General features: G+C 44.0%; 1 protein-coding gene across 1 annotated transcript in view; it reads left to right on the top strand.

Moving 5' to 3' along the window:
- The window catches only part of XYLT1 (xylosyltransferase 1), a 378932-nt gene that overhangs the window by 160720 nt on the left and 194695 nt on the right, over window positions 1-23517 (top strand). The gene's annotated exons all lie outside the window — the stretch shown is intronic.

Raw genomic sequence — 23517 nt, forward strand, 5'->3', positions numbered from 1 at the left:
ACTGATTTTGTAAGCAAAAGGAAGGATTATCCGTAATTAGTGAATTGAACTCTTTCTGGTCCTTTCAGATTTTAGAAATAGTAGATCTTGTCATCTCACACTTGATTTTTATTAATAGATTGGCAAAAGAACACAAGCTTTCCCTCCTTACTAACTTTCAGTTGGTTTCTTAGCTTTGAATGATTGAGCCATTGACCTGAGACAGCTCAATAAATGTGAAGTAATGAAAATGTTTTCTCTTCACCTAAAGAAGAGGCTACTGTTGTTAAAAGCTGGTTTATGCCATGTTGTAGTAACCACATCAGTCCCAAGATATTAGAGAGATGTCAGAAAGGTAACTGTTGGTGATTTCCACCAATCAGCAGATAACATAGTGCTTAGTTTTGTTTACAGATGAAATTATTTTAAATACAAAAGTCTGACAAACTGTTGAGATGTAATTTCAGATTTTATTTTAAACCTAATAAAGCATTCGATTTAAATAAAATACCTCATTCAAGTTTAAAATGTCAGGTTTCAAAAAGTAAAAGATATTTGTCCACACTAGCATACCATAAAACTAAGGGCCTGATCCTGTAAATCTTACTCAGATGAGTCAGGGCCGTGGACATCTTGAAGAGGTTAGTGGGGTTTGTTCATTTGTTTTTTGAAGTTTTTTTTTGGCAATGTATTTGTTTATTATCCTTTATTGTAGCTGGAGACAGTACAATTGCAATTTCTCAACTTTAAATTTGATAAATATTCATTCAGTTTCAGTAATATATGCTGTGAATTTCTTGTTTTTAAACATTTTAAGTTAAACTGTTTTTGTGATCTGTCACAAGATTATGTTTGGACTTGCCATTTAAAACTGTACTTCATTTACAATATTCTACGTAGCCTTTAATGAAAAGAGACCCCAGAAAACCACAAAGAATTCTGGAATACAGACATATTGGCAATCCTGACTCAGGAGAAGCCTTGGGCTATATTACTATGAAGGTTAAATTGTTGCCTGACAGTACAGATTGGGAGAGGATCAATGTGAAGTGAGTGCCTGAGCAGAATGTGACAGTAGGCAGAATATTAAGATATAGCTCTATGCAATAGGGTGGAATAGGACCAGTCTCTTCCCTGCAGGAAGCCTCAGGGTCCTGCCACCTCCATCACAGAGAGGAACAGAAGAGAGATCTTCCATTATGTCCTAGAGTTGTTGTGGGAAAGCAGCTAAAGAGGGAGAATAGAGGGAGCAGCTGGTTAGGATCCAATGGACTCACCGAAGAGGATCTGCAGGGCCAAAGTCAGTGAGCTGCTGTCTGGTCCTTGAGGAGTGAGGACTGTGTTCCTGTCTGGCTGAAAGAGCATCAGGACCATGGACAGATCAATTGGTGGCAGACTCTGATGGAGCAACGAGTTTCTTCTTGGCTGCTAGGACTGACCCCAGACAGTGTGTGGCTCAGATGGAGGGCTGAGGCTATAAAGACAATCAGAATTGATGTGGCCCATGGCTCAGAAGGGATGGCTGAATAGTTGAAAGACTTGCTGTTGTATATAGACTATGAGATAGATGAATGCTAAGGAGCCAGGAGCACTTTATTGAACTTTGGGGGGTTGCAGATACCAACACCTCATGAGAAACAAGGCAGAACTCATTGCAGCACCCCGTTACACTACGCTAGAGAGCATACAGTGGTACAGCTGCATCAGTGCAGGTGGGCCGCTATAGACTCTTTGGCTACGTCTACACTAGGACACTACATTGAAGTAGGTTATTTCAAAGTAACAACATCAAAATAGGCTACTTCAACCCGTATCGTCCACACATCCTCCAGGGCTGGTGCTGTCGATGTTCAGTGTCAAAATAGCAATGGGGAACGTCAAAAGGGGCCACCCCAGAAGGAAATGTGGAGCGTCCACACACACAAGCGCGCCCCTTCGAAATAAGGGGCTAAGAAAGCCTGCAGACGGGGTCGGGCAGACTAGCCCTTCTGGGGCAACAGCATGCCACTCTCTTAAAGGGCCCCTCCCAGACACACTAGGCCTGCACTGCACGAGCCCTGCAGTGCAGGCCTCGAGCCCGCAGACATGGACATCCAGCAGCAGCTGGAAGCCCTCCAAACCGTCTCCTGCAGAGCAGGCGCCCTGCTAGGCTCTGCAGGGGCAGCCACCCAGCAGCTCCTGACAGGGACTCCTCCCCAGGGGCACAAGGGGGACGCCCTGGACCATCGGGCCCTCCTGCTCTCCCCCCCCCCCCCCCCCCCCGACTGGGTGCCCCACTGGCTCTGGAGCTACTCCTCCAGCACCGAGTGGTGGGAACACCTGGTCATGGGGGAATGGGATAATGACTGGTGGCTGCGGAACTTCTGCATTTGCCGGCAGACCTTCATGGAGTTCTGCCAGTGGCTAATCCCTGCCCTGAGGCACCAGGACACCCAGATGTGGTGCGCCCTTGCTGTTGAGAAGAGGTTTTGCAATAGCTGTCTGGAAGCTCCGTTCTGTGGGCCATCAGTTTGGTGTTGGCAAGGCCACAGTTGGGGCTATTGTGATGGAGGTAAGGAGGCCTGGACCTGCACCCTCTGGGGATTAGGGGGTCAGGGTGGGGGGCCTTGGGAAGGGGGCCTGGCAGGGGGGGGTGTGCACTCTGCATATCCTCACAGGCACCCATGTCCCTTCCATGCAGGAGATGCGTGCGCTCAATGCCCTGCTGCTGCAGAGGGTCACTTGAGTTGGGGACCTGGATGTGGCCATTGCAGGATTCGCCACCATGGAATTTCCTAACAGCTTTGGGGCCCTCGATGGGACCCACATCCCCATCCACGCCGTGGACCACAGTGGCAGGCGCTATATCAACAGGAAGAGCTATCACTCCTTGGTCCTGCAGGCCATGGTGGATAGCCATAGCTGCTTCCATATGTGGGCTGGCCCAGCTGCACCCACGATGCTCATGTGTTCCGCAGTTCCAGACTGTGCTGCTGGCTGGAGGCGGGGACCTACATCCCCCAGAGGGAGATCCCTCTAGGGGACACCACTGTACCCCTCCGCCTCCTGGTGGATGCGGCCTATCCCCTCCAGCCCTGGCTTATACGCCGAAACACGGGCCACCTCAATGCCAGCCAGGAGCACTAAAACGCCCAACTGAACCATGCCCACCAAGTGGTCGAGCAGGCCTTTGGGTGCCTGAAGGGCCGGTTGTGCTGCGTCCTGGCCTGCCTGGATGTGGGCCTGCCAAACATCCCCTCACATTGTGGGTGCCTGTTGCACACTCCACAACCTGGTGGAAAGCAAGGGGAGACCTTCATGCAGGGCTGGGCGCCGCAGGCTGAACAGGCTACCCCCAGCCAGCTGCTACCCCTAGCCACCAGGCCCACTGAGATGGGGTCAAGGTCCAGGAGGCCCTGCAGGAGTACTTTGACCAGGGGGCGTAGTGAGTGCCACCCAAGCCCTCCCTGGTGGGTCCCCTGCATGCTGCCCCCACTGGAAGCACACAGGACATGGGTTTTTGACAAATAAAATTACTTCATTGCTAAATAACCAAAATCCTCACCTCTGTGCATAAAACTAATAACAAACAGCATCATAAGAAATAACTATATACAGGGGGACAACCATATACATGGGGGAGACGTGGCCAGGCCAGCCATCGGCCCATCATTCCGGGGCAGAGGTGGACGGGCATGACCCCCACCATGTCTGGGTGGCTGGTTCCCCTTTCTCACCCGGGGTCCCCAGCAAGGCCAGCTGGGGTACGGGAGGACGGAGGGGGCTATGACTGGGCCGGGTCGTCAGCCCGGTCATCGGCCCCAGTGGGTTTCTGCCCCACCAGAGCTGGCAGGCAGGGTGGCAGGGAGGGCAGCACAGAGGGCAACTAGCGGGGAGGGGGCAGCTGGGACAGCAGCTCCTTGAAGGTGACGGCCACTTGGTTGAAGGTGGCCATAAAGTCCCACCAGGCCTCCCAGCGCTAGGTAGCCTCAGGCTCCTCCAAGTGGAGCCTCCGCTTCATGATGTCTGCCTGGTGCCAGAGAGCAGTGGCCACCTTGGGATCATGGGTAGTGTGCCTCTGGTCCCAGCAGGGGCATTCCCATCCCAGTGTCAGCGGTGCCCCCGGGTGGTGATGATCTGGGGATCTCGGGCAGCTGTCTGGGACAACAAATTGTGCCATGCTGTCCTGGCCCTCGCATGGTGCGGCTGCGGAAACGGGAGAAGTGGGGAGGGAGGTCGTGAGTACCGAGCCCTGTCTCATGGCCCACCCCACCTCCCCCCATGGGCATCTGGTCCCTGTCCCCCATCCCCATCGGTGCCTGCAGTGGCCCTGAAGGTGGCCCCTTCCAGTGGTCTGCCCCCTCCCAGCTCCCACAGGGGGTGGGGCATGAACTGTCCATGGGTAAGGGTACTGACAAGCACTGGCAGCCGTGGCACCGTTCCTGGGCCATGGTCTGCCCGGGCCCTGGCAGGTTGAGGTCTGCTGGGGATGTGAGGGGCCCCCGGTCATGTGATGCCCCCGCTCCAAGCCCTGGGGGTGTGTGCTTTGTGGGGTATGTACTCAACAGTCCACCGCCATGGTCAGGGGAGGCCTGTTGGGCAGATGTCCAGCTGGTGCTGCGGGAGGGATGTCTAGCACCAGCTCCCCCTCCACGCTGGACCTCTCCGTGGCCGGGGCAGATGGTCCCGGCTCTGGCGCTGTGGGTGCAGGTCTGGGCTCTGGACCCAATGCCGGCTCTGAGGCCTGTTGGGGCTCCTTGGCTGTGGTGTCAAAGATGGCTGGGGGGAGGAGGTGTCCCGGGGGCCCATGATGGCTCTGAGCTCCTGGTAATAGGGGCATGAGGCTGGGGCAGCCCCAGACCGTCTGGCCGAGTCCCGTGCCCGGGCATAACCCTGCTGCAATTCCCTGACCTTACTCCTGACATGGTCAGGAGTGTTGGCAGGCCGACCCTGGGTGGCCAGGCCCTTGGCCAGCCGGGTGAATGCCTCTGTATTCAGCCACTTGCTCCCCATTATGTGGAGCACCTCCTCCTCACCCCAGAGCCCCAGCAGGTCACGGAGCTCAGAGTCAGTCTAGGAGGGGCCCCGCTTCCTGCCCCGCTGGCTGGAGCCCTGGGAGCCCTGGGATGGCCCGGGGAGGGGAGCTCTGGGAGGTCTCGGGGGGCGGGGGGAGGCTGGCTTGCTGCCATGGTCTCTCTCTGGGCTGTGCAGGGACACCTTGTGGCACAGTTGCTGCCTGCACAGTGACAGCTTCCTGCTGTGGGGTTTCTGGGTCTGTGCGGCTTTAAGAACCACTGGATGCAGAGATCATAGAGTCCCGCAGGGGCTGGACGGCATGTCTCTGCCTAACAGCTGATTGCCGCCATGGCGGACCCTGTTATTGCAAAGTAGCGTGACACAGAACATCTACACGTGTCCTACGTCGATGTTAGATGTCGATGTAGGGTGCTGTTCCCATCTTCTGCTAGAAATAGCAATTTCAACGTCTCATCGTCTAACTTCGATTTCAGTTCCGAAGTAGCATGTGCCACGTGTAGGTGGACGCAATGCTTGCTATTTCAAAGTTGGGGTTGCCCTGGGGGTGGCTAAATCACATCCCTGAGAAACATAACTTATTGTTTCCTTAAGTTGTTGTGTGGACGTAGCCTTAGAAGCTGACACACAGAAAAGAGCTAAATGTCCGGTGAGCAGAAGTGCTGTACTTACAGTGAAGTCACATAGAATCTGCATTGTTATTACTATAACTATTATAAAGTTCCATTCTCTAGCTGAAGCAGAAACTAGGATTTTAATGCAGGAACCACTGAGTGAAATTCTCCAGGCTATGTTATGCAGGAGATCAGACTAGATGATCAGAATGGTCTCTTCTGTCCCTGAATGCCATAGATTTATGAGCATTGTTTATTAGAATGTGATTTCTTTACACAAGGAAGGTCTGAGGAAAAACCAGTCCCAAATCTCTGCTGATGCTCAAGCCTTTCCAAGTAGCATAAAGGTGGGGCTGACCAAAATTTGGTCAGGTTTCAGTCTGTTGCTGCTTAGGAAGGTGAAATTTTGGTTTTCTGGGCATTGCCAAGAGGGTCAAATCAGGGTGATTTGCTTAAAAACAAGGCTATTTACAGCTCAAGACGGGTGATGCTCCACTGTAAAGCATGCTAAATCAGTCACAGAGAGCCCCGCTGGCCAGCAAGAAGTCACACAAGCAGTTCCCTTGCACACTTTGGTTCTCATAACCTCTCATTTCTGTAAGGCAGGATCCTGGTTGTGACACAAGAGAAGCTAATCTCCCCAAATCTGAACAGGTTCTTCCAATCCCAAAGGAGCAGTCACATTCCCAGGTCAATTTATACTTCAGATCTTACCCAAAAGAGCATGTTCATGTAAGAATCTAACGTTTAAATCCTGGATCAGCAGCCTTTCTGAAGCTGTGTCAAAATTTTACCTTTTGACCATTATGTACAGTCCAAATACTATTGATACTTTTTAAAGCCGCTAATAGTTCTACTTTCAACAGCTTCATCAATAAATAAAGATGCAGAGCTTTACCATTTGGGTGGTGGTTGGTAGCATTAGCTGATCCGATAATCTACAGGCAGCATGGCTTTAAGCAAACTCCCCACTGCATTGGGGAGGAGGGGTGAGCCTGAGCTCCTGCCTCATGTGCCAATGAACGTCGTCACACGTGCCACTCTTGGCACCTGTGCTGGGGTTGCTGACCCCGATCTAAAGGTTTATTAATAGAGAGCAAGGAAAGACTGAGAGTAAAATGGTTAAAGAAATTACAGTACATACACCAATGCAAAGTTTCTCGTGGTGGCTCTTAGCTGAGATGGAATAAACTGCCATTTTAAGAGTCTTTGGAAATCATCCTTTGTTCTGATGGGTCATCATTCCTTCTTGGATCAAGTTCATAGCAAAGATGCTTCTGAAGTGATGAACTGGAGTGAAGACATAGAGGGAGGAACTCCAGGTCCTTCTTTATAACTTTGCCCTTTTAGACGGAGTTCCATTGTTCTCCTGCGTGAAAGCATGTCTAAAATGAAGCATGTCACATGTGCATGCATGAGTTAGTTTTTTTTGACAGCCATGGATTACTTGCTAGTCTGAATGTTCACAACAAAATTCCTCAGATATGGATTGACATTATGTAAGGGGCATTGTCATTGCAGTACCAGAAGACATTTGTCTGGTAGTCTTTTCACAACGGGTGGGCCAAGCCTCCTGTTAAGGTCTCCAAGAAGAAAGAATTTGAAATAAAAGTACATAGCCAATACATAGCTTCAAATACAAAAATATTACGTGCATATGAGTAGTATTAATCATAAGCATTCATTCAATAGACCTCCACTTGGCCCACTTTGCACAAAATTTGGTGTAGATATAGAACAGTGGTAGCAACAATGTTTTGGTTGTTCATATCGTAATCCAGAGAGAACGTAATGAAGCAGTTTATGAGGGAGGAGGACCAACCCCCACCACACACACACGAGGTGAGATTGGAGGTTGGAACTATAGAGGAGAAAACTCCCTTTTCTTTCCATAAGCAAGAGGTGGTTTTTGATTTATTAGATACTGCCCAGAGGCTGTACATGTGGCACTATTGTAATCCCAGCACCATTACCTTCCCAGTCACTAGGTCCTGGAAGCCCTGTCTGCAGGGCCTCACATGGGCGGTGCCTCCTTAACTTCTTAAGGCTTCTGTCTAGTAGCTGTCGGATAAGTTGTTCAAGTCCTGTGATGCCAACCTTTGTACCTAAACGTACGCAGCTGGCGCAGTGTTTCCTTTCCTAGAGTCACCATGTAAGTGTTTGCTTTTCAATCTTGCCTGAAATGGGAGGAAGTGTGGAGACCTTTAATTCCTGAATGGCTTGTTTCAAAGAGACTGAATTAGGGTGCCCCAGGTAGATGAAAAACAGGTTTCAGGGACAGTCTATGTACTTCCTTACTGTGCATATTAATGGATGTTACTTTTCATGCGTGGGGCTTATTATAATTTCTGATTTAACAACATTTATCAATTTAAGATCACTGCAGGGCCTTTAAAGATTATAGTTCCCAAAACTGATAGTATGAGACTATTAAATAAGCTCTAATTGCTTCCTATTTATGCTGTTTTCCCACATGAATAACAAAATGTAATTTAGGGGTTCACTGTTATTCTTTGAATTGTATTTTATCTAAATAGATTTTCTACTAATTAAGACTGAACATATTTATAGTAAACTGCTGTGTGTGTGGGAGGGAGGGAGAGAGAGAGGCATGTTTTGGTTTCCACCATCCATATTTTAATAGTTTAATTGTCTTGGTTGCCTCCCTAATATCTATTACGGTAACTGAAGCCATGTTTCTCAGAATTGTTTAGATACAGGCTAGAATAGTCCTCCATGTGAGTCTAGTTGGACTCAAATTCCTAGCAGGCAATAGGAGTTTTTAAAAAAAAAGGCAGAAAAGAATCGGTGAAGGTGCTAGTCAAGGAATTGGAACTCCATAGCCAGTCAGATAAGTTGCATTTTTTATTGAAAAGCAGAGGGGAAGAAAACCCACCAGAAACTATACATTCAGTAAACAAATAAATGCACTCTGGTTGATAATGGCTATCAGCCAAGAAAATGGCTGAGGATGGCTATTAATGTGGCTCACTTTCTGAAAATATTCAAATGATCAAACTTTGCTCATGTACCAGGTGCCAGTAAGGAGAATTTATTTGTACATTGTATGTTTGCATTTTACAAGTATCAGAGATGTAGCCAAGTTAGTCTGTATCTTCCAAAACAACAAGAAGTCCTGTGGCACCTTATAGACTAAAAGATATTTTGGAGCATAAGCTTTCGTGGGCAAAGACCCTCTTTATCAAATGCATCTGGGACTCTTCCACCTCCCTACCCCAACATATCTCTCCGTTAGCCCTTCACAACTACCTAGTCAAACACCTGGGGATGACTCAAAAGGGCAACATGTTCAGGCTAATTCAGACAAAGAGGAGTGGTGAATTCGAAGCACCTTATAAACAGATCTGGAGAGCCTTCCTTGATGTCAGTTGGAGTAATAGGGCAATAGCAGACAGGCAGTCTCTTAGGATGGTCAGTCTCAGACTATTTAGGGCTCCTTGGAGCGGGGAAGCAAAGAGGAGCTACCACACAACAAATGATAAGTAAGATAGCATATGACTAACCCTTTCTAGTCGATCCAGAGACCATTGTACATCCAATGTGCTGTCGTGTGCTCATGAGCACCAGTAGTTTGCCTTCTCAGGGATGGCTTACATGGGGCTGGGCACTGATTTAAACAGCAGGGAGACAAAGTTTTCTTTCCCAAGAGCATCACACAATGGCAATTAAATGCATTAGGTGAAGAACTGACTTTACTGACTCTTTAGCTGATCCATGCCTATGGACACCTTTCCATTTGAATTTGATGAGGGAAAATTTCCCTTCAGTCAGCGAGTCAGCCAGCAGTCTGTTTGTAGGGATGATAACAGAGGTAACATGTGGGCTGCCTGAAAAGAAAAAGTTATTTCTGAAATTTCCTAATGCTGTTTGCTTCCTCCCTTTGAAGTGGAACTGGCTTATGCTTGAAAGAGTCAAAGCCCCAGAAGCTTATTCTAGTCCGCTTTCTTATTATAAGAAATATGCGTGTCCATCCAGAGAATAGAGTTAAGGTTCTGTGTCTGATGTGCCCAGTCACAACTAATCAAATGTAGCCTGTATTCGAAAATAGCCCTCCTCAAACACTAAATTGTTCCTGGTGAGAAAGTGAAATAGATATGTGGGGGACTGCAAACTTGGAATAAGTGGGATAAAGACCGTTCTGAGAAAATGGTTATCTGCTCTTCAACAAATCACAAGAGCTAGGCAAATAATTCTCATGGAATAACTTTTTTTTTCTTTCTGCTTGCAGAAAGTTGAAGTTATTCAAAGAACCAATTACAATACAGGTTAATACAATACAACTTAACGTGGGAAGAAATATATATGGGTATGTTTCAATAACTGTGCAGCATCCCTACCTACTAACTGGCTGAGTCTATTCTATCATTATAAGATATTCTCCTTTGTATGAATCCGGGAGCCATCTTAGTTGTCAGGCAAATAATGCAAGTTGCCAAATGCTTGTTAAAAAGTAAGTATAGTTTTTTGTTTTGTTTTGTTTTTTTTATGGCATGCAAAGCTATACATGGTTGTGTGGGGACTGATTTATAGATGAGGCCTTCAGTCAAACTCAGGAGCAAGCCACAAAGCAACAGATTTTCTTATACTGTACGGATTCATGATATACAAGAATAAATTACTGTTCCTTGTGGTGAATGCTGTCTGCCTTCTTGGGGTGGGGGGGGAAGTGGTTGCTGTTTCAAAGTACCCTCATTTTTCATCTTTCAGCTCTTCCTTGCAGAGTAATCTGATGAACTTCCTTCTAATGGAAAGGTGTAGGGCCCTTGAAAAATTTGTTGCATTTGCTCTGAGGAGGAGGTTTTTTGGTGCCGGGGGACTGGTTTCCCCTCCTCCCCTTCAGACCTTACAGTGAAATCAATTCAGAGATGTGGCTAGGTTGAAATAATTGAGTGGAACAGGGCTTTTAAAAAGCTAGTAAGTGCTCCAGGGCAAATTCTTCAAAGCGAGTGATCATTTGAGGGAGCTGTCTTTCTGGGAATGGACTGATGTGTCTAGACACACAAAGATAAATCCTGTTGTTCTTCCAGAGGCAAAACTTCAATTGGCTTCATGTCAGAGATGGGAATCAGAGATAAAATCTATGGGCCCAATTCCATGCTGATGAAGTCCATGAGATTACATCAGTGTAATTTAAGAAGAATTTGACCCAGTGGGAGGTTTACCTGAGTAAGGCGTTCACTGTCAGTGATATTTCTATGTTATTTGTGAAGGGATAATGTCAACATTTTCTGGGCAGTTATCGTCTGAAATTCTATTTGTTTATATGACATTGCAAAAATGTGACTAATTTATAGAATCTGTCCAAATTTTCTTCAGAGTTGCTCTGAAAGTCTTATGAAGGTCTGAATTAACCAAGAGTAGATTTTATTTTTAACTATTAAAAGTCATTATTACTCCCCTGGTTCTTAGGAGTAGTACTGTGCATTGTTGATAAACACAAGCCTGTTTTATCATTATGATTACCTAATTCAATAAAAATGTAGCTAAATTGATGGCAATGCAATGTAACTGAGAACCCCAATATTGTTCTGCTTTTCATGTGAGTCAGATTAGAGGGGGAAGGTCCAGTTGTTCCAGTCAAACAGTGAAAAACCTATTTTCATAAACATTTCTTCCTTTCAGTGTTTTCATTCTAAAACATACGAAATAAGCCAATGTTTTCTTTACACAAAATTGTCATGAATTAAAAATATATATAAAAACTTCAATGGTTGCTTTTAATACTAGTTTCCATTAAAATGTGAAAAATAATAGCTAAAATTATCTTTTACAAAAGAAAAAAATTCAAGAATGGTTACTGTTTTTGTGAAAAAAATTCATTTTCTAAAAGCAGTTTTGCGACTAAAATAGTGTATTTAAAAATGTTGCTCAAATCTGGTTCCTAAAGTTCTGTGTGGTGTTCTTACTCTATTTTGCAATGCATGCCTGGCTGTTATTTCAGAGCTGTTAGACCTTTTACAGATTGTGACAAATCTATTTGGAGTAGTCAGACTCTGTTATTTGTTAGCATTGGCTATTGAAAGGTGCTGAACAGCTCAGATTTTTTCCAAATGAAAGAATCACCCTTTAACAGCCAAATTATCATCCATTCCTTGTGCTCGTTTTACAAAGACTATTTTTGACAATGTATTCTTGTATCTTTCACCTTCCCCAACTTTCAGGTTCAAATTTTATGTATTTATGTTTTTTGCCTTTTACGTTTTTTTCCTTTATGTGAGACATGAGATTGTTTCTTTGTGTATTTCTCAGTGGCTGTCAGAAACCTTAAGAGGCTTAAGCTACTGACAGTTATTAAAGTACAATTTACTTATTACAACCAAACAGAAAAGCATATGGAAGAAGCAAACTGCATTAACATCTGCTGTCTTTTCTCCATCTGCTACCTTTGGCTTTGCTCCTGTCCAAGCCTGCCAGAACAGCTAGTTTTCCAAGCGTCTTATGGCATGTGAACCATTTCTTCCACTAAAGTTAATAATTTGTTCATTGTGATTGAAGTGCAGAATATCTGCCTTCTTTTTAATGCAAAACAGGCCTGAATTTTTGTTTTGTTGTATTCTGGAGTTTGAAATGTGTGCCTGTGTTAGAACACAGGAAAATACAAAGGGAGCTACATCCATGGTGGATGCAACCCTGAATGGTGTGAGGCATTTTAGTGCTTTTCTCTCTTGTCTTCACAATCGTGTGGTGAATATTTGAAGGATGTCAAAAATAGCTACAGCCAACACAAGAGATTATTCACATGCATTACACTCAGCATCCATGGACTCTAGCAGGTCTCTAGCAGCTTCAAGCATCACACCTATGTACCATAAATACGAGTACAGCATGTCATCCCTCAGTGCTTCAGCTGACAGGTTAGCTCACTAAGGATAATGGAGTCACTAATTTGGACAAGAGGGAAGGAAATTGACTGTGAAGCATTGTTTTTTTCTAATATGCTCAAGCTGTGATGTCTTGTAATTTTATTTTTCATTTATTAGTGTCTCATGATGATCATCATCTTTTCCTGTACATCATAACAGAGGTCAGAGTGCGCTTGGACAGCTTGAAACAAGTATGTTTTGGGTTTTACTCCATGCTGAAGTAGAACATGCCTGCCTTGTTCTTGGCAGCTGGTGTATTCTGAAGAGGCATGGAGCCAAATTGTATCTCCAGGGACGCTCTTACTGAGAGATGGCCACCAGCTCTTCTCAGTGTTTGTGGTGATCTTTGTTTGCAAATCATTCCTGCAGGGCATGGAATGTGAAGAATTCTGAGACAGGGCAATCCATTATGTGCATATCAAATGGAAGGGATAATGAGGGCTGCTCTGACAGTCCTTGATATTTAGAGAATCATCAAGTTAGGTTCTCCTGGAGTTATTGCCGTAGTCATCAGTATGTATTGTAGTTTCTGGAGCTGTACAGACAGTGGACTCTTGATAGTTGCCTTGGATTTTGATAACAACAAAAAGTCTTGTGGCACCTGATAGACTAACAGATATTTTGGAGCATAAGCTTTCATGGGCAAAGACCTGCTTCATCAGATGCATGAGTGGGCGGATGCTGTCAGAGGGGTATTTAAAGAGTGGGGTCCCAGTAAAAGGGAGGGCCAGAGCTGACAAGGTCTATTCAGCATGGTAGAAATGGCCCAGTATCAACAGTACTTATCAAAAGAGGAAAAAACAAGTCAGATCAGACAGGGGGATGTGAGCCATTGTCAGCGTCTAATGGGGAGCTATCAACATCCAAAGCAGAGAAGCTATCTTTGTAAGCTGCGAGCCACAACCAGTCTCTGTTTAATCCATGGTTAATGGAGTCAAATTTGCAAATAAATTGCAGCTCAGAGATTTCTCTCTCTCCATTTGATTTCTGAATTTTTTTTGTTTCAGAACTGTCATGCTTAAATCTGCCACTGAGTGTCCAGGGAGATTGAAATGCTCTCCCACAGGCTTCTTTACATTACCGTTCCTGATGTCTGATTTATGTCCATTTATTCTTTTGCGGGGAGACTGTCCAGTTTGGCCAATGTAAATTGCAGTGGGGCATTGCTGGCACATGATGGCATATATTATATTAGTAGGATGTACAAGTAAAGGAGCCCCTGATGGTATAGTTGATGTAAAGTCCTGTGATGATGTCACTGGTGTAGATGTGTGAACAGAGTTGGCAGCAAGGACTATTACAGGGGTTGGTTCCAGGCCTAGAGTCACTGATTTGCGATTTGTAGTGGCTGGTGAGGATTTGTCTGAGGTTGGCAGGCTGGCTGTCGGCGAGAACAGGCCTGCCTCCCAAGGTCTGTGAGACTGAAGGATCATTGTTCAGGATGGGTTGCAGATCACTGATGATGCGCTGGAGAGACGTTAGGTGGGGGCTGTATGTGATGGTCAGTGGTGTTCTCTTGTTTTCCTTGCGAGGCCTGTCTTGTAGCAGGTGGCTTCTGGGTACCCGTCTGGCTCTATCAGTCTGTTTCCTCATTTCCTTATGTGGGTATTGTAGTTTGAGGAAAGCTTGGTAAAGGTCTTGTAGATGTTTGTCTCTGTCTGATGGATCAGAGCAAATACGGTTGTACCTTTAGTGCCTGGCTGTAAACAATGGATTGTGTAGTATTCCCTGGATGGAAGCTGGAGGCATGTAGATAAGCATAGCAGTCTGTGGGTTTTTGGTATAGAGTGGTATTTATGTGACCATCGCTTATCTGCACAGTAGTGTCCAGGAAGTGAATTTCTTGTGTGGACTGGTCCAGGCTGAGGTTGATGGTGGGGTGGAAATTGTTGAAATCACCATGGAACTCTTCAAGAGCTTCCTTCCCATGGGTCCAGATGATGAAGATGTCATCAGTGTAGCACAGGTAGAGGAGGGGCGCTAGGGGACGAGAACTGAGAAAGCGTTGTTCCAGGTCAGCCATAAAAATGTTGGCATACTGTGGGGCTATGCAGGTGCCCATAGCAGTGCCACTGATTTGAAGGTATAATTTGTCCCCAAATCTGAAATAGTTGTGGGTGAGGACAAAGTCACAAAGCTCTGCCACCATTTGTGCCTCGGTCTCATCAGGGAAAATGTTCCTAACAGCTTGGAGTCCATCTTCATGTGGGATAGTGGTGTAAAGGGCCTCTATATCCCTGGTGGCCAGGATGGTGTTTTCAGGAAGGTCGCCAGTGGATTGTCATTTCCTGAGGAAGTCGGTGGTATCTCGAAGAAAGCTGGGGGTGCTGGTAGCATAGAGTCTAAGTAGAGAGTCCAAATATCCAGACAATCCTGTGGTGAGGGTGCCAATGCCTGAGATAATGGGGCGTCTGGGATTCCCAGGTTTATGGATCTTGGGCAGCAGGTAGAACAAACCTGGTTTGGGTTCAAGGGGGTGTGTCTGTGTAATCTGTTCCTGTGTTTTTATAGGGATGGTCTTGAGCAGATGCTGTAGTTTTGTTGTGTATTCCTCGGTGGGATCCTCCAACAGAGGCCTGAAGAATGTGGTATTGGAGAGCTGCCTGGCAGCCTCCTTTTGGTAGTCTGTCCTATTCATGATGACAACAGCACCTCCCTTGTCAGCCTCTTGGATGCCCAAGATCCATAAACCTGGGAATCCTGGACACCGCATCATCTCAGGCATTGACACCCTCTCTGATACTTGTATTTTGATGACATTGATCAATTCATAACTGTTTTTTCCCCCAAATGTCATAAATGTGTTTGGTAAAGCCACTGAAAAGTGATGATAAGTAAGGTTTAGTGCAGTAATCCTGTTAACACACTGGAGTTTTAGGTCAAGAAGAAGTCCTGTGGCACCTTGTAGATTAACAGATATTTTGAAGCATAAGCTTACATGGGCAAAGACCCACTTTTAGGTGTTCTTCAAACCACAACATGGAAACAGTTCTAGGAGCTTTGTTGAGTTATGCGAAAGCAAATGTGTTCCTTCTGTTCACTCTTTGTTATTGCACTCCAAACAATTATCCTGGAGCTGAAGTGGACACTCCATTGAGATGAAGGTAGCCACTAGGAAAATCCCCGCAGAATAATATTTGCTACCTGAGTGTTTACCATTTACAGTGGTTTAGAGAAATTGGTTTGAAATAAGGCACTTCGAACAGCTCTAGCACCAAAGAGGGATGGTTCAAAGGGATCTCTTACAAATCCGGAGCCTTAATAGAGCCATGTGGCTTTAAGAATGTTAATAATTTTTGCTCCTAAGCAGCAGAGCAATACATAATTTTCTGCAGTTCAGTACATGAGAGAGGTTTTGATCTAAACAAAGAAATAGTCCTCTCAGAGGTCAGAGGACAAAAAGGATTTAATTCAGAAGCTGTACCTCTTTGCAGAGATAATATCCTCTGACTTTTCTGGCAACAGGAAGGTATTATTATTGAATAATTACTGGCATTACCAAATAATATATGTCAGAGATATAATTAATATTAAATAGTGAGGAAGCCGTTTAATTATCCTCATTTTGTTGTTGAGTTTAAATGCTCCTTGGACAGAGGGTAATGATAAAATAAAAACTATTTTATGAACAGACCAGTTCTTTGGTGGCATTTAATATACTGAGCATGTTTTAAAGCTGGGTTGTGCTTCGCATAAGCTGGTCACAGTATGTGAACCATGCATCTGTCCAGAGTTTACAATTTAGCTTTAACAGAGTCACTGGGGAAAAAGTGGCAAGCATCATGATTTGAGTTCTGGGCTTCCATTTTATCTCCTAGACTTGTGCTATCTTGCATAACTTCACAGTAGTTGCATATGTGCAGATACATGGTCAGCAGTTGCTGGCATATGTTTTACTGTGTGAACAGTAAAAATGCCAATTCTCCAGAGAAGAGAGTTCCACTTTACATATTGGTCCTGGGGCAAGTGCTGTAATATAATATATAGCATGCAGAGAAGGGCAGTTGTTTGTGGTGGAGGTGATAGTGGTCGTGTTTTGAATGTATTTGTTTTTACTTTTTTTTTTCGCACTGTGCCACATTTTTCCAAGAGAAAAATCACAAGAATGTGCTTTCATTGTAAGATGACAGCAAGTTTGCACGTGCTGCAGAGAAAATCAATCATGTCACATAAACAGAAACAGACCGTGAACATTTGCCATTCTGGGTTTGATTGAATACAGTTTGTGCATCTTTGCAGTATTTAGAGGACTTTCCTGATACAGGAAACAGCAGCAAGAACCACTTTTTTCTGAGGGAGTAGCATTTTCTTATTGTTTGGAAGAAACGCACTGCACAAGAAAATGTGTACTGTAATGAGATAAAAACAGCTCTTATTATGTGCTTTTATAAAATTATTGGGAGGTTCTTTAAGTTGTCTTCTAAAGTCTATAAAAGGAGCCATCTAGTGGTGCTGCATTTGTACAAAATTGCAGGATCACGACACATGTTTAAATGCATAAATTATATACATGGTCAATTAAAAGTTGTAAGTGAAGGAGGGAGTGAAAATGTAGGGCCAGATCTCCAATTAAATTAAATCTGTATCGCTCCGTAGGCTTCAATTTTGTTTTACACCATCTGGTATTCATATATTTGTTAGTGTACATGGGTTAGGCTGCCTCTCCAATGACGGATTGCCTTGCAGTACTTTAGAATGTAAGACTATGGTAAATTACTGGTTCTTGAAGAGGAGACAAAATTGGTATGGAAGACTTCCCCTCAAGTCTCCAGTCCTGGTGGGATGGTTCAGTAATACATGAGAATGGACATTTATTTCAGAATTCAATTCACCCCTCAGATTTGAAATACAAAGTTTTTAAAGCATAAGGGAGAAACTTTGGGCCTTATCCTGCTTTTCTGTACGTTAGTGGCAAATCTTCCATTGACTTATTTGGAAGCAAGATGAGGCCTTGCCTCTACTAAGCTACAAACAGTAGCACCTGCTTCCCTTCAGGAGTCAACACTCGTCACTAGAAGGTTGACTTATCATGTCAGGGTTGCAAGAAGGGTATTTTGGGAATTGTACAAAGAAATTAATATTTTAAATGAAATATAAAGGCTACAGAGTTCAAGTTCATAGGTTAAAATTTTCAATTGCAAGCCTGAATATACTGTGTGTGCACGTGTGTGCACGTGCATTATATTTTCAACCAATGTTGATAATGAAGGAAGAAGTAGACCTGTTTCTTCATGTGTGAGGGTTAGAACAGAGCAGGAAGATGTAAGGGGCCAACAACCAGAAAGTGGGAGCAGAGTACAGCTTCCCCAGGTTGACCTTTCTAAGAGAAAGTTATGGTACTTTCAATGCTAGAAATAAAGCCTCTCTCATAACAATATTTTTTGCATGTACTCTGAATGGGGTTGGGTCTTTGAAACAATAAAAAGTAGCACCTTTGCAATCGTCAGGAAAATATCCCACTGTCTCCTTCATTTTGAGCCCTATTCAGTTAACGTTATTAGTACTCTTTGTGTTTTTAGTGTGGCTTTAAGCCTCTGGTACAACTCTCCATCTATTGAGTATTCCAGTTGATTTGCAAGTGCAAAGAAAGACAAAGATGGAAATGCCAACAGACGTGCAAGAGATGAGAAAAATGAATTTGCAAACAGAGAATCAGGTATCATCTTTTTGGGAAATGACTGGTTTTGAGATGATGGTTCTGAGATGATTTTTGGTTTTGATGTGAAAAATTAGAGATCGCCAGGAAATAAAGTGTGCAGTTAGTCCCACATTATATATTTTAGGGGGGCAAACAAAACCCTACTTTGTAGAGAAGGTTTTGAACAGGTTGCGTTGTATTCATTTATACCTTAACACAGTACCAGTGAATACAATTTACAGTCAACAAGTACATGGAGCCTTACTCTTTGGTTACAGAGCCTGATTTTCTGCTACCTGAAAATCATGCATAGGTCTGATACTGCAGTCACTAGACAGCCAAAATCAATACATCTGAGGTGCTACAGGGTTGCTTGTTTGTGAAGCTACAGACTAATGGCTAGCCCTCTGAGACTAATGGCTTCTAGGAGAGTTGTGCCTCAGTATGAACATTTTAGATTCAAATAACATGCATGTGAAATCGCTGCCTGAAGGGCTGGAATTTGGAGGGTCACACCCATTGGCTATGTCTACACGTGAAGCCTACATCGAAATAGCTTATTTCGATGTAGCAACATCGAAATAGGCTATTTCGATGAATAACGTCTACACGTCCTCCAGGGCTGGCAACGTCGATGTTCAACTTCGACGTTGCGCGGCACCACATCGAAATAGGCGCTGCGAGGGAACGTCTACATGCCAAAGTAGCACACATCGAAATAAGGGTGCCAGGCACAGCTGCAGACAGGGTCACAGGGCGGACTCAACAGCAAGCCGCTCCCTTAAAGGGCCCCTCCCAGACACAGTTGCACTAAACAACACAAAATACACAGAGCCGACAACTGGTTGCAGACCCTGTGCCTGCAGCATGGATCCCCAGCTGCCGCAGCAGCAGCCAGAAGCCCTGGGCTAAGGGCTGCTGCCCACGGTGACCATAGAGCCCCGCAGGGGCTGGAGAGAGAGCGTCTCTCAACCCCTCAGCTGATGGTCGCCATGGCGGACCCCGCTATTTCGAAGTTGCGGGACGCGCAACGACTACACGGTCCCTACTTGAACATCGAAGTAGGGCGCTATTCCTATCCCCTCATGGGGTTAGCGACTTTGACGTCTCGCCGCCTAACGTCGAAGTTAACTTCAAAATAGCGCCTGGCACGTGTAGCCATGACGGGCGCTATTTCGAAGTTAGTGCCGCTACTTCGAAGTAGCGTGCACGTGTAGACACGGCTATTGTCTGCCATCTGTCATGCATCATTTTATTTTACCACATTCCAAGCTTTTGGTTATCATCAGTGTTCCCTGTAAGCTGAGCGCTTGGGTAGCTGCACAGGAGAGTTTCAGGTGCCACCAAGCTGATTAGCAGAATGCCCACAACTGCATATGCCTTGGTACACATAATAAAATTGAATCGACTCAGAGACAGAAAAAAAAATTAGAGGGAATACTGGCTAGCACTGTTAATGAGTTTACAGTGTATCACTTGCTAGCCCATGTTGAAAAGCGTTAATGCCAACCTTAGGTGGTGGTTGTTATTATTATTATTATTGATGTATGTAAGGGAAATTTCTCTTTTTTTTAAATTGCAGAGGGAGAGCAGAGTGGTGAAAAAAATAAGTAAATGAGTGGAAGACACAAGTGTAAGCTTTCTGCTTGCATTCTTTTTTTCTCTATGAGGTTTCGTCACATCTGCCTACTACTGGTGCCTATGTCCTAACAGCTACTAGCCATCAAAGAACTTTGTTATTTAAGCTCTCAGAGATGGAATCTTAGCTGGTGTAAATCAACATAGCTCTGTTAAGATGGGTTGAGCTATGCTGATTTACACCTGCTGAGCTCCTGGCCCTCAGAGTTGTATTTTTGGTACAGCTCAAACCTATACTGGAATTACAAATGGGCTCAAGCTACAAACTGAAGGTTCTGAACCAAATATTACAAAAATCCATGTCTCTTCAGGTCTGAACTTAGATTCAGTCCTGTATATGTTATAGGATAGTTGGAAAATTCAGCAATAGAAATAAGTTTTCTGTGTTTTAGGATGATAAAATTCATCCAGGGGTTTCAGTTAGTCCCATCTGTAATCTTCAAGAAAAGAATTGCCACACAGAAAAATTCCTTAAAACAGATGACATTAGTGATCCCGTGTCTTTATCTTTTCTCCTTACCAGCTTGTGATTTGCTGTACAGTTCAGGGCTCTTTAATGTAGAGCATTGAGAGTGGGTTTTTTTTTTAATTTAGAGACAATCATTTAGAAACAGTCAAACTGTAAGATGGGATGTTGCATGGGATGTTGCCAAGATATCCAGAAATACCTTACTCTGGAGTTGCCATGAGAGACCTTTGGAAGACTTTAATGAAAAAGACAGATTTTTCCCCATCACTGCAACTAGGTATTGTGTCCCTAAGTGTTAAGTGATGGAATGTTCCACTTATAGGTAAAAAGTACTTTGAAATGTATTTAAAATGAAAACATACCTCAGGGATACTTTTGAATGCTGTAAAGTGGCTTCTCTGTAGGCTTACCTTCTGCACATTGATATTGTTGAAACTCAACAAATAAAGTTCTTGTTTGTTCTTTCACATTCTCCCCTGTAGTCTTCATTCTTAACTCCTTAAAGCTTAAGAGCTACATACTGTATAGAATAGTAACAGAGAGGAAGCCGTGCTAGTCTATACGCTATCAATACTATACATTATACACTAAAGTGCTACATGGCTGCTTTTTGTTTTGATACTGTATAGAGAATAAATTTGTGTGTATGGCAGGGGGTATGGCAAGGATTCGATTTGCCAGGACAATTAGTATTGTATGTTTAAACATCACATTGTTAAGAGATAAAACCAAGAGGTAAAGAGTGATGAAAATCCTGGTTCACTTTCAGAAATGTGTGCAACCAGTTCTATTGTGACCTGGGCATTTCCAGCAACATTAGTTTAGGAATTAGTGAATTTTAAGAGTTTTAGCTAGAAGGTGCAGAATGGCTGGATGGCCTTGTGGGTAATGAATAAGGATGTGGGTCATTTGTACCCTGCTCTGCCACAGGCTTGTCTGATCATAAGCAAGTCATTAAACTGCCCTAAAATTCACATTACTTATTGGTGAAGTGGAACTAAGAAACCTAGATCCTCAGCTCTGCCTGTACTCCATCTGGCACTGCTGAGAAGTGAGGGCAAAGGTGCCTTTAACTTACCTTTGCACTTTTCTAACTCCTATACCCTTTGGGAGCAGGCCTGGGCTGGCCTGCTGTATAAGTTAGAACAGCCTCAATTAGTTAGTTACCCATTTAGCCCACTTATATGTCTGCTGTGCTAAGGAAGTGGCCTGTAATGATATAGGACTTGCTTGAGCCCAGGAATAGCACTGGCTTCTCCTTATCACATCTACCTTGTTAAAGTACTTACCTATGTTATAACCACAGGCGCTTCTCTGTGTTCTCACTTGCACCAGACCATGCCATTTGTCATATTTAAGGCATGCAACAAGCACACTGTGCTTTGAACATGTAATCCTTAATGCATAATACCCAGCTCATTGTTCATTCTCACACACGATAATCTGATTTAACCGAGTATTACAAGTTAAAATATACATGCAGCTGTCTTTGTGCCTTGGTTTGATAAGCCTGCCTCTTTTGTCTAGGCAACTAGGTGATGTAGCCATTGTTGGACTCCTCCTATATCTGCTGTTTGGATTCCAGATTAAAGACAGTGGAAAATCCTCTGATAAGGCTGGGCGTAGTGAATGGCATTTTCTAAAATGTATTTTTTTTTTTTAAATTTGGATCCCACTAGAGTGCAATCCATACCACAGAACAATTATTCCAGTTAACATATTTGTGCCTGTTAGGAATTTGCTGTAAACATGCCTAAGGTCAAATAAGAATGGAGGACATTATTGTATTTAATTATTTTATGAGAATAAGTAAGGATTCCAGCAACAGCTTAGAGGTAATGTAGCAGCAAAACAATTAGAGTTTCTGAGCTACTGCGCAAATATAAAAACACAAGATCATTGTACTAAGTATATTAAAATTAAAAAATCAGAAGTATTCAGTGAGCACAACTATCCTGCAGTGATAATGATTGCTAAGAATAAAAATGTAGCCAAACATTTGCCCAGATTGTGTGTGCTTTTCCTGTGAGCTGTCCCAGCTCTCTTCAAATAGTTGGCATAGCGAATCTTTAGTGAACTGCCCAATGACTTCAAGTTCCCTTAAGGTATCAAGGCACACACTGATTTTAAGTAAAACAAAAAAGCAGTAAAGTAGCACTTTAAAGACTAACAAAATAATTTATTAGGTGAGCTTTCGTGAGACAGAACCACTTCTTCAGACCATAGCCATACCAGAACAGACTCAATACTTAAGGCACAGAGAACCAAACATAGTAATCAAAGTTGACAAATCAGAAAAAAAATTATCAAGGTGAGCAAATCAGAGAGTAGATGGGCGGGGGGGTGGGGGAGGAGTCAAGAATTAGATTAAGCCAGGTGTGCAAAAGAGCCCCTATAATGACCCAGAAAATTCGCATCCTGGTTCAAACCACAGGTTAATGTGTTGAATTTGAATATAAAAGGGAGTTCAGCAGCCTCTTTAGATAAGTAAAGGAGGGGTAATAGGGGACAAGAGCTGAGGTATGTTGTTCCAGGTCAGCCATAAATATATTAGCATATTGTGGGGCCATGCGGGTGCCCATAGCAGTCCAGCTGCCAGCTCTGTCCACATATCTATTCTGGAGATAACCGTCACTGGACCTAACCAGGTTAGTCACCGAATCACGGGCACATTCTCATGGTCCTCAACTGACATCATATATGCCATCATGTGCCAACAATGCCCAGATGCTTTGTATATTGGACAGCCTTCAAACTCTCTCAGACAAAGAATTAATGGGTACAAAACAGACATAGCACTCCTGAGTCACAAACCAGTCAGTCAACATTTTAATGGGGTGGGCCATTCTGTTAATGACTTAAAAGTTTGCATTTTAATGAAGAGGGATTTTCACAACAGTCTGCAAAGAGAGGCTTCTGAATTCTTTTATATTCAAATTTGAAACATTAACACGTGGTTTAAACCGAGATGTAAAATTTCTGGGTCATTATAGGGGATCCTTTGCATACTTGGCTTAATCTAATTCTTGACTCCTCCCCCAACCTCTTCTGCCCCTCTACTCTCTGATTTGCTCACCTCGATAATTTTTTTTCTGATTTGTCAACCTTGATTACTGTTTTTGGTTCTCTGTGCCTTAAATATTGAGTCTGTTCTGGTATGGCTATGGTCTGAAGAAGTGGGTTTGTCCCACGAAAGCTCACCACCTAATAAATTATTTTGTTATTCTTTAAAGTGCTACTTTACTGCTCTTTTGTTTTGATAATAGATAGACTAGCATGGCC

This window comes from Carettochelys insculpta, chromosome 16 (genome assembly GCF_033958435.1).
Source record: "Carettochelys insculpta isolate YL-2023 chromosome 16, ASM3395843v1, whole genome shotgun sequence".
NCBI classification, from domain to species: domain Eukaryota; kingdom Metazoa; phylum Chordata; order Testudines; family Carettochelyidae; genus Carettochelys; species Carettochelys insculpta.